The sequence below is a fragment of the Cervus canadensis genome, chromosome X (assembly GCF_019320065.1).
Source record: "Cervus canadensis isolate Bull #8, Minnesota chromosome X, ASM1932006v1, whole genome shotgun sequence".
Classification (NCBI taxonomy): domain Eukaryota; kingdom Metazoa; phylum Chordata; class Mammalia; order Artiodactyla; family Cervidae; genus Cervus; species Cervus canadensis.
Genome location: NC_057419.1, coordinates 5,157,558 through 5,172,610, shown reverse-complemented (window position 1 = coordinate 5,172,610; position 15,053 = coordinate 5,157,558). Strand labels below are relative to the sequence as shown.

The 15,053-nt window shown below is 51.7% G+C and overlaps 1 long non-coding RNA gene across 4 annotated transcripts; it reads right to left on the bottom strand.

Moving 5' to 3' along the window:
- Nucleotides 1-1,511: 1,511 nt before the first annotated feature.
- On the bottom strand, nt 1,512-13,481 carry LOC122434885. Of its 4 annotated transcripts, none has more exons than XR_006267485.1 (3): nt 13,158-13,481; nt 2,807-3,118; nt 1,512-2,690 (listed from the first exon to the last, which is right to left on the bottom strand). It is a non-coding gene; the product is annotated as an uncharacterized LOC122434885 (long non-coding RNA). The 4 variants fall into 4 exon arrangements; XR_006267487.1 differs by having other exon boundaries at nt 1,512-2,686; XR_006267486.1 differs by having other exon boundaries at nt 2,859-3,118.
- Between the last annotated feature and the right edge of the window lie 1,572 nt (nt 13,482-15,053).

Here is a 15,053-nt window from a genome sequence, read left to right as displayed (position 1 = left end):
TGCTTTTCTGATATTCAGCACAAAATTAATCTTGTCCGCGCTTTGCATCACGTTGCAAACTATTCAGTGACCTCAGGAGCCCAGCTCCCCGAGGATGACCGGAGAGGGAGGGGGGACCACTTCCTGCTGCAGCTGATTTTGCAAGGGCAGAGGGCAGAAGGGAGAGACAACCCTCTCTGCTTCCTCTTTATTAGGTCCCTCGTGATTGCAATTAGGGGCCACCTGGATAACACAGAAGACTCTCTCCATCAAAATCCTTCATTTAATCATGTCTGCAGAGGTCCTTTCCCTATGTTAAAAAAAAACAGATCCCAGGTTTTAGGAACCAGGCCGTGGACGTCTTTGGGGACATTATCCTATCCACCACACGGGGGTCAGGATGGATGGGTATAGATGTTCTGTGACTGCGTGTCCGAGTTGCATTTGCGTGTGGGCCTGTGTCTCTGCATGTACTGTGTGCGCTGTGTGCTTGTGTGTGTCTGAGTGTCTGTAGAACGTACGGTGTGTGCATACTATGTGTATGTGCCTGTGTGGTCTGTGTGTGTATCTCTGTATGTGTACTATGTGGGGCTGTGTGTTTGTGCCCACGCATGTACCCTAAGCCAAGACCCTGGTCTCCACCCTGGTTACCTAGGTGCGTCATCCACCCATCCATCCATCCACATATCCACCTATCTGTCATCCATCCACCCATCCACCTATCCATCATTCATCCACCCATCCATCCAACCATGCATCCATCCATCCACCCATGCATTCATCCACCATCCACCCACCCATCCATCCAACCATGCATCCACCCATAATAAATCCATCCATCCACCCATGCATTCATCCATCATCCCCCCATCATCCATCACTGATCCATCTATCCCCCATCTATCTATCATCCATTCACCCATCCATCCATCCATCCATCAGCCATCAATCCCGCCATCCATCATCACCCATCCCCCATCCATCCATCCCCCATCAATCCACCATCTATCCATCATCTGTCCATCCACCTATTCATCCATCCTTCATCCATCACCTATCAATCCATCCATCCATCCATCCATCATCCACCCACCCATCCATCCATCCACCCATCCCCCATCCATCCATCCATCCATCCACCCACCCACGCATCCATCAATCCACCCATCCATCCATCCATCCATCCATCATCTGTCCATCCACCTATCCATCCACCCATCCATCCACCCATCCATCCATCCATTCATCCACCCACCCACGCATCCATCAATCCACCCATCCATTCATCCATCCATCCATCCATCCATCATCTGTCCATCCACCTATCCATCCATCCTTCATCCATCACCTATCAATCCACCCATCCATCCATCCATCATCCACTCACCCATCCCCCATCCATCCATCTGCCCATCCATCATCAATCCATCCATCCATCCATCAATCCACCCATCCATCATCCACCCACCCATCCATCCATCCACCCACCCACCCACGCATCCATCCACCCATCCATCCATCCATCCACCCATCCATCCACCCATCCATTCATCCACCATCCATCCATCATCCATCTGGCTGGCGCTGCTCCCCAGACACTGCGCAAGACATGGGATTTGCAGCTGATTTCAACTGCATCCTACTCGCCTGCGGTCAGACGGCTCCGGGCACAGGGCAGAGGAACTGAGCACAAGGCCATGTGGCAAACAGGACGTTCCCGGAGCGTCTCTGGGTCCCCCTCCCAGCCCGCTCTGCCCCGCCAGGCGCTGGCTCTGTGGGGCTTCTGGGACCGTCTTTGCAGCCGGCCGATCGCCCGGATTAAGAGGATTAAACACCATTAAATGACCATCCTCCAGCTTGGGGACGCACACTCCCTCTCCTCCGAGCCTCCTTCGGAGGGGGGCCGGGGACCCGGCGCCCACAAAGGGATCCCTTAGCATGACAAAGAGCCAAGCCGTCATCCCCCAACCCCCCAGCCCCAGAACAAATGGCATCGAACTGGCCCGGGCATTGTTGAAACCGCCAACCCTGGCCTCCCTGTTTTTTCTTTACTTTCCCCCCATTTGGAGCTCAAGGTGTCATATTAATTATTTAAATCTTGGGGCGATTTCGGGGCCGTCCTCCTCCGAGGCCGCGTTCCGTGCCAGAAGGCCGGGGAGGGAGTCCCCACTGGCTTTTCTTAATTAGCGCCGAACCCAGAACTCTGATCGCCAGGAACAGCAACATACAAGGAGGAAAAGCGTCCTGTGCCGCCGTTTAGCCCGCACCTAGCTTCTGCCCTGTGCTGTTTTTCCAGCCCGCTGGACTTTGATTGTCCTCGCTCGGGGTTGGGGCTGGGGGGAGCACAGGAGACGGCCGTGTTCCGAAGAATTTAAACAGCTTCAAAGAGCCCAGGGGCGGCGATGATCTTTCTCTGCCAGGCGCGGTGGCCACCGAGCTGCCTTTGAGCCGGGTGCCCGCCGGGTTTATTTGTCTACGTTCAGGGGAGCGGGCGGGGCGGGGGCCTGGTTTGTGGGCGCCTGGTGTCGCACATCAGAGGTCTCCCCGCGCGGGCTGATCTCCGCTCATTAAGCAGCTTGTCTGACTCCCCCCAGCCCAACGGCGGCAGGTTCTGATGAAACACATGAGCCCGCGTTCTCGGAGCGTTTGTCCCCGGCCACGCCTGAAACTCTGCCGCTTAGATCCGTGAGGGGTCACCTCCGAGGGCCTGCCTTGTTAAAAAAAAAAAAAAAAAAATCTCAGCTCATTTACATTTTCCTGGCTGCCAAGACACAGAATGGCATGGACGTTGGGGACAAAAAAAAAAAAACAAGAACCAGAAAGTTACCCGAGTGCTCGCGGAAAAATGAAATCCACCCGAGTTTGGTGCAAGGACGCACCTTGGTGGCTGTTAGTCTTGAGGACGGAGGGATCAAAGGGACACCGGGATCCGAACTCCGAGAGCCAGGCGCGGCGTCTGTGCACGCTTGAGTTTGCAGAAGCCGCTTCGCCGCTCCGGGCAGGCAGCTTTGATTAGGGGACCTGTGCCTCCCCCGACAGCGAGCCCCACTGCCCGCAGGAGTCTCGGTTCTGAGTCATCTATCTCGGGCTCACATACCTGCAGGAGAGGGGAGGTGGAAATTTCCCGAAATCAGAGCCACTGCAGAAAAAGAAAAAAATGCCGGCGATTAGAGAGAGGCGCTGAGATATCTGGGTTTGGGGGCGTATGTAATATCCAAAGTGCCACACTTTTTTTTTTTTCTAAGTATGTATATTTTAGAGTGGATTTTACTGTCTGAGAAATAATTGGGATTTACAGCTGTTAAGATAACGAGATTCTCTGTCTCTCTCTCAAGCACTTGCTCCTGCTTTCCTGGCTGGATTTCTCCCAGAGGGTCAGGTCACGATGTGTTCATCCCTTTCTCCCTAGGGCCCCCCTCGGACGCCTGGGGTGCAGGCACGCTTGCCTGACGCCTGCATCGCGAGACCTTCTCTCTGTCCCCTTAACATCTGGAGGCTGCACGCGTAACCAGGCTGCAGCTGTGATGGCCGAGACCTGCTTAGCAGCGGCCGTTATCCTAGGGCTTCCCTGGCGGCTCAGATGGTAAAGAACCCACCTGCCAGTGTGGGAGACTCGGGTTCGATCCCTGGGTTGGTAAGATCCGCTGGAGGAGCGCGAGGCCACCCGCTCCAGTGTTTTCGCCTGGAGAATCCCAAGGACAGAGGAGCCTGGTGGGCTACAGTCCACGGGGTCGCACAGACTCAGACATGACTGAGCGACTGATACACACACGCTAAAATCGCCGTCAGTGCAGAGAGCGCCTCGGAAAAACAAAGGAATAAATGCTGTAGGTGTTGTCATTTATTTTTGTTGTTCAGTCGCTCAGTCGTGTCCGACCCTTTGCGACCCCGTGGACTGCAGCATGTCAGGCCTCTCTGTCCATCACCAACTCCCGGAGTTTACTCAAACTCATGTCCATCGAGTCGGTGACGCCATCCACCTCATCCTCTGTCGTCCCCTTTTCCTGTCGCCTTCAACCTTGCCCACCATCAGGGTCTTTTCCAATGTCTGGCACCACCTCCAAACCCCTTTCGGGAGCCAAACTCCACATCAGAGTGTGCCCATGTGCCCACATCTCACGGCCCGAGCTTTGTCCAGCTGGTTGGGAGTGGGGAGATGGTGTGTGAACCCCGTGAGGCTGTTCCCAGGCAGTGGGGACACTGAAGTCCCCGGAAGCCCACTTTGATAGGCAAAGATTCAGACCAGGACTTTCCCTGCAGCCAATCCGGCCCCTTGCCTGTTTTTGTAAATAAAGTTTTATCGGCAGTCAGCCACGGCTCTCCATTTCCATAACTGCCTCCAGCGGCTTTTGTGACAGATTTGTGTCGTTGTGACCCAGGCCCCGTAATGCACAAAACTGTGATTATGTGTGATCTGACGAGGGGGGTTGTACAGCTGAGATGGAAAGACAGGACTTTGGGTCTCTGCCAGCTCCGATGCTTCCTGTCTGCCAAAGATCCGTGTCGTTGCTGCTGTTTAGTCGGTTAGGTCGTGTCTGACTCTTTGAGACCCCGTGGACTGTAGACCGCCAGGCTCCTCCATCCACGGGATTTGCCAGGCAAGGATACTGGAGTGGGCTGCCATCTCCTCCAGGGGATCTTCCCCACCCAGGGACTGAACCCAGGTCTCCCGCACTGGCTGGCGGATTCTTTCCCATCCAAGCCACCTGGGGAGCCCCAGGAAGCACCCCCTTTATCCAATTCCAAATGTCCAGCGCAGCATCATTTCCCACGGTGGGCATCCCCCGTGTGGGACGTCTTCCTCTCAGAGCTGGAAGGCTGTGTTCTCAACGGCAGTCACCCACCGTTTAGGCACCAGGGACCCGATTCGTGGAAGACGGTTTCTCCCGCGGGCCGGGGTGGGTGCGGGGAACGTTTCAGGATGATTCACACACATCGCATTCACCGTGCGGTTGATTTCTACTGTGATTACATCGGCTCCATCTCAGATCATCAGGCAGCAGGTGCTGGAGGCCGGGGACCCTCGGTCTTAGATCATCGCCTCCCCGGTTCCACCTCCCTCAGCCCTGGGCAACCATCCTCCTCTGCCTCGGTGAGGCTGACTATTTCAGATTCCGCCGCGCAGAGAAATCATGCAGAATTTGTCTCTCTCTGTCTGACTTCATCTCACTTAGCATAATGCCCTCCAGGTCCATCCGTGTTGTCGAAAATGGCAAGATTGCCTTCTTCTTTTTTTTTTTTTTAAGGCTGAATAATATTCCCCTGTGTGTTTAGACACACGAGGGAACATTATATAAATACATTTTCTTATCCATTCATCCGTCAACACACACACGCACCTCGTCTCCGAAGCTCGGCTCAGAAGAAGCCTGCGCGCAGTTATTGCGGTGCTGTTTTTGAACCACGAGCCACACACCACCCCCACAAAAAAACCCAGAACTTGTGCTTCCAGAAAATGGTCGCCTTGAGAGAGTCCTAGCTCAGACCCCCAAATGGGGCGCATTCAGCCTGCGTCGCAGGTCCCAGAGAGAGAAAAAAATGCAGTTGCTTTGTTTTCTGACCTGAAAGACAGCCAGACTCATCGCTTCTCACCAAGGTTGGCAGAGATCATCGGAACCACATGGTCAGTCCTCAGAGGACAGGAAAACCTGACCAGGGTTCGGGACCAATGCCCACCCCACCACCAAGAAGATGGGAAGAAGAGACAGTGACTTCCTGGGTGCATTCGCTCAAAACATGACGGAGCCCCAGGAACCAGATCCCCAAATTAAATCATCCTGGCATTTTCACAAACAAGAGGAGAGCAAAAAAAAAAAACCAAAAAAAAAAACGCAAGCAGTCTTAAGAGTTAGGAAGTCACTTCAGGAGCTCTGGGTGAAAAATGCTCATAGTCATTAGCAGCACAGATGGAGAAGGGTCGGATTTCTGGGGTCCCTTGGACACCCTCCAGACGGACGCAGGGGAAGGTCCATGAGGAGGTCAGTAGAGACAGTGCTTTTGGACACTTGCAAACCCAACCCGTCTTTTCTCCATCCCTGTTTCCCCAGAAGCCAGAAGTCCTCAGAGATTCACGATGTTAACAAAATGACTGAGTGCATTTAAAGCCTGGAGCAGTTTCTGAACCCCGAGAGGAGGCGGGGGAGGGAGGTGCAGGTTTGAACACCCCCGGGGCAAAGAACAGAGTGGGGTGTCAACATTTTGACCCGAAGCCTCAAATGCTTTGAGAGCTCCCAAGAGGGTCCAGACCACCCTCCTCTGAGTGCTGACCTCTGTCCATCTGTGTGCCTGCGTGCAAAGTCGCTCAGTCGTGTCTGACTCTGTGCAACCCCATGGACTGTAGCCCACCAGGCTCCTCTGTCCACGGGATTCTCCAGGCAAGAACAGTGGAGTGGGTTGTCACGCCCTCCTCCAGGGGATCTTCCCCACCCAGAATTCGAACCCGCGTGTGTTATGTCTCCTGCATTGGCAGCTGGGCTCGTGACCACGAGGGCCACCGGGGAAGCCCCTCTGCCCTGTTACAAACCCAGAAAAGTCCAGTATCCCGGCATCTCCGGTATCTGGGAACTCAGTCCTGGGAGTGACTCATCACATCGTCCTCTTCATCCAGAGGTCGCCGGACCCTGATGGAGGCAGACGACTGAGAGCAGGAAAACGACTCCGTAGGAAGCGGACGGGGAGCCGGCACCATCGTGGGGAGAGAGGAGAAACACTTCTGGGTTGACTTAGGTGAGGTTGTACGCATATACGTCACCGAAGTTGTGGCCCAGATGGTAAAGAATCTGCCTGCAACGCCGGAGACATGGGTTCGATCCCTGGGTGGGGAAGATCCGCTAGAGGAGGGCATCGCAACCCACTCCAGTGTCCTTGCCTGGACAATCCCTAGGACAGAGGAGTCTGGTGGGCTACAGTCCACAGGGTCGCAAAGAGTCAGACACAACTTAGTGACAATCACTTTTTAGGGTTTCCCTGATGGCTCAGACGGTAAAGAATGTGCCTGCAATGCAGGAGACCAGGGTTCGATCCCCAGATGGGGAAGATCCCCTGGAGAAGGGAATGGCTACCCACTCCAGTATTCTTGTCCGGAGAATCCCACGGACAGAGGAGTCTGGTGGGCCCCAGCCCACGGGGCCGCAGAGAGTCGGACACGACCGAGAGGACTGAACATGCACACACGCCTCACCTCCGGACGGCGACCCGGAGCGCGGACAGCTTGCTGGCCTCACCCGTCCCCTGCCTGCCGTGGACACAGATCAGCTGCCCTGCCCCGTCTCAAAAAATCAGTTCAGCTTTCCGGGACTCCCTGGACTCAGCTCCCAGCGGCCCATCTCTGCAAGGAGGTCTTTTAATTACCTTTTGCCTCCAAAGACTGGCTTGCCGCTGGAGTTGTGGTTTAAGACATTAGCAACTGAATGGGCAGGCTTCTTACTGTATATCATTTTAATCTTTCATGTCTGAGTAAGCCAGATGGTTTATTATTATTACAAGCTCTGTCTCGAAGAAGAAAAAAAAAAACTCAAACTTTCTATCTGAGGATTTGTGAGATGATGGGAAAAGAAAAAAAAAATTGAGGGGAGGGGTACAAGCAGGCGGTGGCCTCCTGTGACACAGAACAGCCTGGATTTTAACTCATGTCCTCCGTGGCCGGCCCCTTCCGCTTAATCACCGCTCCCGGTAAATAAATAGGTAGATTAGACAGATCACTAAAATGGCATTGAAGGTTCGCAGGCAGGAGGCTTGTTTCAAAAATGCAGACTCTGCTCAGCAGAGTCTGTCACAGCCTTATGCGAAACCTCGGGGTGGCTGGGCTCAAAGCCACTCCGCTTTTAACGTTTCTGCCCAGATTTTTAAGGTTTTTGCCGTTTGGCCGCTTCAACCCGGCATTTCCAGAGTTTATGCAACAGACCACGTGACCATAAAGTTCTTCCTAAAGGAAAAAAAATTACTTTGGTCATGACTGAAATAATCACTAAAGGGTTTTTTTTTATTTTTTAAGTTTCTATTTTGTATTGAAAGTGTTGCAAGCGTTATTTGCTGAGTTGTGTCCGACTCTTTGTGACCCTGTGGACTACAGCCCGCCAGGCTCCTCTGTCCATGGGATTCTCCAGGCAAGAATACTGGAGTGGGTTGCTATTTCCGCCCTCAGGGGATCTTCCCCACCCAGGAATCAAACCTGCAATGCAGGGTCTCTGGCATTGCAGACGGATTCTTTCCTATCTGAGTCACCAGGGAAGTCTTTTTTGCATTGGGGTATAGCCAATTAACAAGTTTGTGATGGTTTCAGATGAACGTTGAAGGGATTCAACCGTACATATACACGTATCCATCCTCCCCCAGGGTGAGCTGGTGTGTATCGGGGTCTGTGTGTGTGCACGGGCGTACGCCTATGGACAAGTGTATGCATATTTGTTATACGTAGCTACAAGCAAACTTGCAGACATGTCTATGCCTGTGTGCGTGTGTAACATGTGAGCCTGTGTGCATGCACACAGCTTGTGTTGTACATTTTAACTGTGTGCGGCTATGAATATTTGCACATGTGTGTACACGTATTTGGACTTTACAGGCGACTCGGTGAGCAAAGAATCAGCCTGCAATGCAGGAGACCCAGGATACCCAGGTTCGATCCCTGGATCAGGAAAGATGCCCTGGAGGAGGAGATGGCAACCCACTCCAGTGTTCTTGCCTGGAGAAAGAATCCTATGGAAAGGGGAGCCTGGCGGGCTACAGTCCACGGGGTTGCAAAGAGTCGGACATGAGTGAAGCGAGTTAGCAGGCAAGCAGGCACACACAACTGCATGTGTGTGAGAATGTATGTACACGTATATGTGGCTATGGGGGTGTGTGTGTCACTGTGGGCTGTGTCTGCCCATCTGTGGGTTTAGCTGAATATGTGCCTGGACCTGTGTTTGCATGTGTGTGGGCAGGGATGTGTGTGACTGGGTGTGTGTGTGTGCCTACATAAATGTGTGTGTTAAGAATGTCACGTGCGTGGCCGTGTGTGTGACGGTGGGCATATGTGTTCCTGTCTGAAAACGTGCTTGGACCTGTACGTGCATGTGAGTTAAGAATGTGTGTGTGACTGTGGGTGTGTGTGTTCCTGTCTGAATGCATGCTTGGACCTGTATTTGCCTGTGTGTGAACGTGTGTGTGACCGTGGGTGTGTGCACGCGAGCCACCACATGTCAGCAGTCCCCGTCCCTGTCTCCCACCAGCATCTCCTGTCCGTCTGCCGTGCGGACAGACTGTCCCCCGTGTGCCCCACTGAAATGCCCCCCGGCCCCCGCACTGTCCGCCTGCCTGGGGCTTCCCCGCCAGCGTCCCCGCCACACTAATGGTGTGAAACGCCCAGCTGCCGTCCTCTGTCTCGAAGCCCCGGAAGGCCTCTTTCTGGACCGCACGCACCAGATCCCTTCCTCCGGTGAGGACCCACCAGCAGGGCACCTGCCCAGGATCCAGTCTCTGCCGGTCGGGGCTGAGCCCAGGCCTGGCAGGCTTGCCCCTGCAGGTGACCACCCCCTGCTCCGCGCAGGTCAGCCACCCACTGTCCCCCCGCCCCGCCTCATTACATGCGGTCTCCGGGCTGCGCTGTCAGAAACAGCCCCGCAAAGACGGCACGTCCATCTGCCAGGCGTGGAACGCGCAGGCGGCGTAGGGACGCTCTCCGGGGAGCTCCGGGTCTCATCGAGGCCAGCACATCCGCTTCCCTCCCCCCCAGCTCCATCTGCTGATGTCCTCGGACTTGCCTGCCTCTTTTTTTTTTCCTCCAAACATCTCCCAAATCGCATTTTACATTTAAAGAAATTTCTGAAGAGCAATTGATGAGCGCCCAGGGCTCCGGGTCTCATGGGTCACTCAGCGCCTGCGTTCCGCGTGGCCGTCTACACCGATCCGGGCCACCGCCCTAGCTCCCCGGCCGGCTCAGGCTGGACACGGGGCCTGCTACTCAGATGCCTGAAAAGCATCAGATTGGAGGCTCACGTACACTTGAGGGCAGCCCCATGGACACACCCCGATACAAGGAGACGGCACTTCCTTCTAAGATGTTTTAGCAAGTGTTGAACCAATGTCCACTGAGGGCCTGGGCCCTGGGTGTGGGAAAGGTGTGTTTCTCTAAATCAAGGGTTCCAAACTCAAATGCCGTCTGCAATTAGGCAAGTCATTTAAGGACGGAAGGCTGGTTTGATGTGACTGAGCTGTTAGGGAGCGCTGCGGGCTGCGGTGGGCTTCCCCGCAGGCTCAGCGGTAAAGAATCTGCCTGCCCATGCAGGACACACTGGTTCAAGCTCTGGGTCGGGAAGATTCCCTGGAGGAGGAAACAGCAACCCACTCCACTGTTCTTGCCTAGAGGATTCCACGGACGGAGGAGCCTGGAGGGCTGCAGTCCACGGTGGTGCAAAGAGTGGGACATGAATGAGCAGATCACACACACACACACATGCATGTGTACACACACGAGACATTTATGTAAAATGCCTGTGTGTAACATCTACATACAATGCTATACATAGCATCTATATATAGTGTATCAGAGCAATGCTTATGTATAGTGTCCATATGTAACATCTACATAGAGCGTTTATATGTAAAATCTATATACAACATGTATATACAATGTGTATACATATAATTATGTATAATGTCGACATATGTCTACATACAATGTTATACATAGCATCTACATAGAGTGTATCAGAGCAATGCTTATGTATAGTGTCCATATGTAACATTTACATAGAGCGTTCATATGTAAAATCTATATACAACATGTATACACAATATGTATATATATATAAAATTATGTATAATGTCGACATGCAATGCTATACATAGCATCTATATATAGTGTCAGAGCAATGCTTATGAATAGTGTCCATATGTAACATCTACATAGAGCGTTTGTATGTAAAATCTATATACAACATGTATATACAATGTGTATACATATAATTATGTATAACATCTACATATGTCTACAAACAATGTTTAGACATATCGGTATACAATGTCTATATATAGTCTGTATGCAATTTTTATATAAAATGTCTACCTACAAGGTCTATATGCAATGTTTATCTAAGTATATATGATGTCTACATATAATAAAATAAGTAAGCATTCATCACTCAGTCGTGTGTGACTCTTTGCAGCCCCATGCACTGTAGCCCACCAAGCTCCTCTGTCTCTGGGATTCTCTAGGCAAGAATACGGAGTGGGTTGCCATTCTCTTTTCCAGGAGATCTTCCCAACCCATCTCCATAATCTATCCATCTATATATATGTCTGCAAGCAATGTTTATACATGTCTTACATATGTCTGTATATAATTATGTCTCTATGTAATGCTTCTACTATATACTGTTTATATATAATGTATATAATGTCTACAAGTGTTTATGTTTCTATGCAATGTCTATACATAGTCTGTATAAAATTATATATAAAATGTCAACATACAATGTCTATATACAGTGTTTATATATATTCAACATCTATATGTGATACCTATGTATAATGTCTGCATGCAATGTCTATATATAATATTTAGAGTAGGGTGTCCTTGGTAGCTCTGATGCTTAAAGAGTCTGACTGCAATACAGGAAACCTGAGCTCAAACCCTGGGTTGGAAAGATCCCCTGGAGATGGAAACGGCAACCCGCTCCAGTATTCTTGCCTGGAGGATCCCACGGACAGAGGAGCCTGGCGGGCTCCAGTCCATAAGGTCACAAAGAGCCGGACACGACTGAGTGACTTAGCACTAGACCTAGTACTATATATATATATAATACCTATATTATGTAGCCTATATATAATATATACAATGTCGACTACAGTGTTTATATGTTTCTATATACCATGTCTATATATATAGTCTTTGTACAATTTTGATAAAAAATGTCTACAGTGTCCACATACAACGTCTATAGAAATACTTACGTATCTCGACATACAATGCATGCTAAGTCACTTCGGTTGTATCTGACCCTTTGCGGCCCCACGGACCGCAGCCCGCCAGGCACCTCTGTCCCCGGGATTCTCCAGGCAAGAATACTGGAGTGGGTTGCCATTTCCTCCTCCACTACATACAGTAGCCGAGAGCTCTCCTGCTCCTCTTTCACTGAATGAGGACCAATAGAGATTAGCTGGTGACTTCTTGCAGGTGGTTAACTTTTAGACTAAGAGCCTGTTTTGTGCCATATATATATAGACATGGTATATAGACTACAATATTTAAATATGTGTGTATATGATGTCTATGCATAATGCTTACATATAATGTATATATACAGTATTTACATTTGTCTATATAGGTATTTATGGATAATACTTATATATACTGTTTATATATAATATTTACATACATCTGAAGAGTCTGACTGCAATGCAGGAGACCCGGGTTTGACCCCTGGGTCAGGGAGATTCCCCCGGAGGAGGAAATGCCAATCGGCTGCTGTATTCCTGCCTAGAGAGTCGTGTGGGCGGAGGAGCCTCTGGGGGCTGCAGTCCAGGGGGTCGCAGAGAGTCCGACACGACTGAACGACGAACACACACACACACACACGTTAAGTGTACGAATACACTCATACACGGACACACAGTGATTGAAATGCAGCTTGACCAGAACAAATTGCCCGCCAGAGGAAGCCAAGGGAGCAGGTTAAGCCGCAGGCACGCCCCACACGTCGGGTCCACGTGGAAACGCCGAGCGCCTGGCCCCCATCTGCATATGGAAAACTCGGCCAGACAAGAGGCTGAATTTCCTGAACACTTTTCCACCAGATGGTTCTCTTCCTGTCCCTGCAGTGGTAGGCTCTCTTCCCGGAGCCTGTCAGGACGGCGCGGGAGGCCCCCTCCTTATTCTATTTCATTCTAAATAAATGACACCGTTTATCCTGCAGTCCCATTCCACCCCCCGCCCCGCCGCCCCCGCGCAACTAATGGTCTGAGTGATGGAGCAAAAATAACGTTCCTTCCCAGCCTTGAAATAAAACACCCAACGTCGACAGACGCGTCTGAGCCCGGTATCACTCGCGCGTCTCCGTTTCAGGGGCGTTCCGCCGCCTCCCCCTCCCCCGAATTCCCTTAAAAAACACCCAGGGAGAAAGCCTGTCTTGTCGGTCCCCATCTCCTCCGCACTTTGTCTGCTGGATTGTTTTGCATTTCAAGACATTTCCACTCACCTTGAGTTGCCGGTTCAAGAAAGAAACAATAAGTTTAATCTTCTCGCTTGACAATGATGTATGGTTCTAGAGGGGAGGAAAAAAAAAAATCCTGGTTTTCAGGGATTATCATTAAGAAGGCTTCTCCGGGCCCACCCAGTCCAGTCTCTCCCCGCACTTTATATGGTGTAAAGCACCCAAGCTGTGTCTCTCTCGAAGGCCACAGAAATCGCGGCCCCGTCCTCCCGAGCGAGCCCGGCCCCGGGGCGAGGTCTGATCTCCGTCCAGCGGACGGACAGCCCCCAGCTGCCGGCTGCAACCCGGAGGCCCCCGCCCCGCCCCCGCCCCCAGCGCCAGCCGAGGACCTCTTCCCGGTCGGCAAATTGGCCTCCGACGCAACTGGTTTCAATTAGAATTCCTTCTCTGCACTTGCTTTTTTTTTTTTTTTCTTTGCAGTTAGCTCTGCGCGGCCTCGGCATCCTTGCCGGCCGCGGGGCGGGCAGCTGAGAATGTTAACCGGAGTGCAGAGATCCAGCAAAAGGGATGCGGAGAGAAGGGGTGATTCGACACTCCATCCCACTAGGGGATTATACGTGGAGATATACCGGAGCCTCCTGGCAGTTAGGTATCCTTGGAGAAAGCAGGTTCGCCCACCCCCAGAACCAAGCAGGCTGGCTGAGCAACAGACCCTTGCCCCAGAAGCAGGAGATGTGCCTCCCACACAGGGAAACGATGGGGGATGGAGACCCACATCCTGCTGGGTGTGCTCAGTAAGAACCCATACTACCTGGAAAACTAAAAGTACCAGGGCATCCAACTCTTGGGGACCTGGTGGAAGGCAGCCCCTCCAGGTTCCTCTGTCCATGGGATTCTCTCCAGGCAAGAATACTGGAGAGGGGTGCCATGCCCTCCTCCAGGGGATCTTCCGGACCCAGGGATCGAACCCAGGTCTCCTGCATTTCCAGCAGATTCATCACCATCTCCGCCAGCAGGGAAGCTCCAATACGTGGATATGTTCCGCCGAGTTCCTTTACTGTCCCCCTGAAAATATCACTACGTTGTTAATCTATAGTCCCCCCCAAAAAAATAATAATAAGGACTTGCTATTCACCAAAGTTATAAATGCAGAGGAAATCTTTCTCCTTCACCCATTTTATATTTATGAAGGGGAGGGGGCTGGCAGCTTAGACTGACAAAGATTGATTAGCAAGAGAAAAACAGAATTCACACACACACACACACACACACACACACACTCTTTCTCTCTCTCTCTCTCTCTCTCTCTCTCTCTGTCCCTCAAGTGATGAGTGTCTTAAAGCAAGGGTTGGAACACGGGCACATTTAGCATCTTGACAGAGATCAGTTTTGTGAAAACAAGAAGAAAAGAAAAGAATTTCAGGCTTCCAAGAGTGGGAAACTTTGGGGTAGGTAAACAAGTAGGGGAAACTGACAGAGTGAGGTGTGTTCCCTTTTGTTGTTTTAATTCTCTGGCATCCCACGCAGTAAGGAGCCGGGCTCTCTGAACGTAGGTACAGAGTGAGAGGTTTTCATCGGACGGAGATTCGGGCTGGGGGAGCTGATAGCAAGAGAAAAGAGAGGCTTATTTTTTTAAGCCGGGACACCTTCTTTTGGGAGGGAGAGAACGGCAGGGTTCTTTATCATGCAGATTGCCTCCCCTTGTGAGTCAAGAAATCTCAGATCCGCTGTTTCTGAGATCAGGTTTCTGAGACAGGTTGAAACTGCAATCCAGTCTCGGTTTGCTGTAGCCCACCAGGCTCCTCTGTCCGAGGCATTCTCCAGGCAAGAACGCTGGAGTGAGTTGCCATGCCTTCATCCAGGGGATCTTCCTGATGCAGGGATTGAACCTGGGTCTCCTGCATTGGTAGGCGGATTCCTGACCGTCTGAGCCACCAGGAA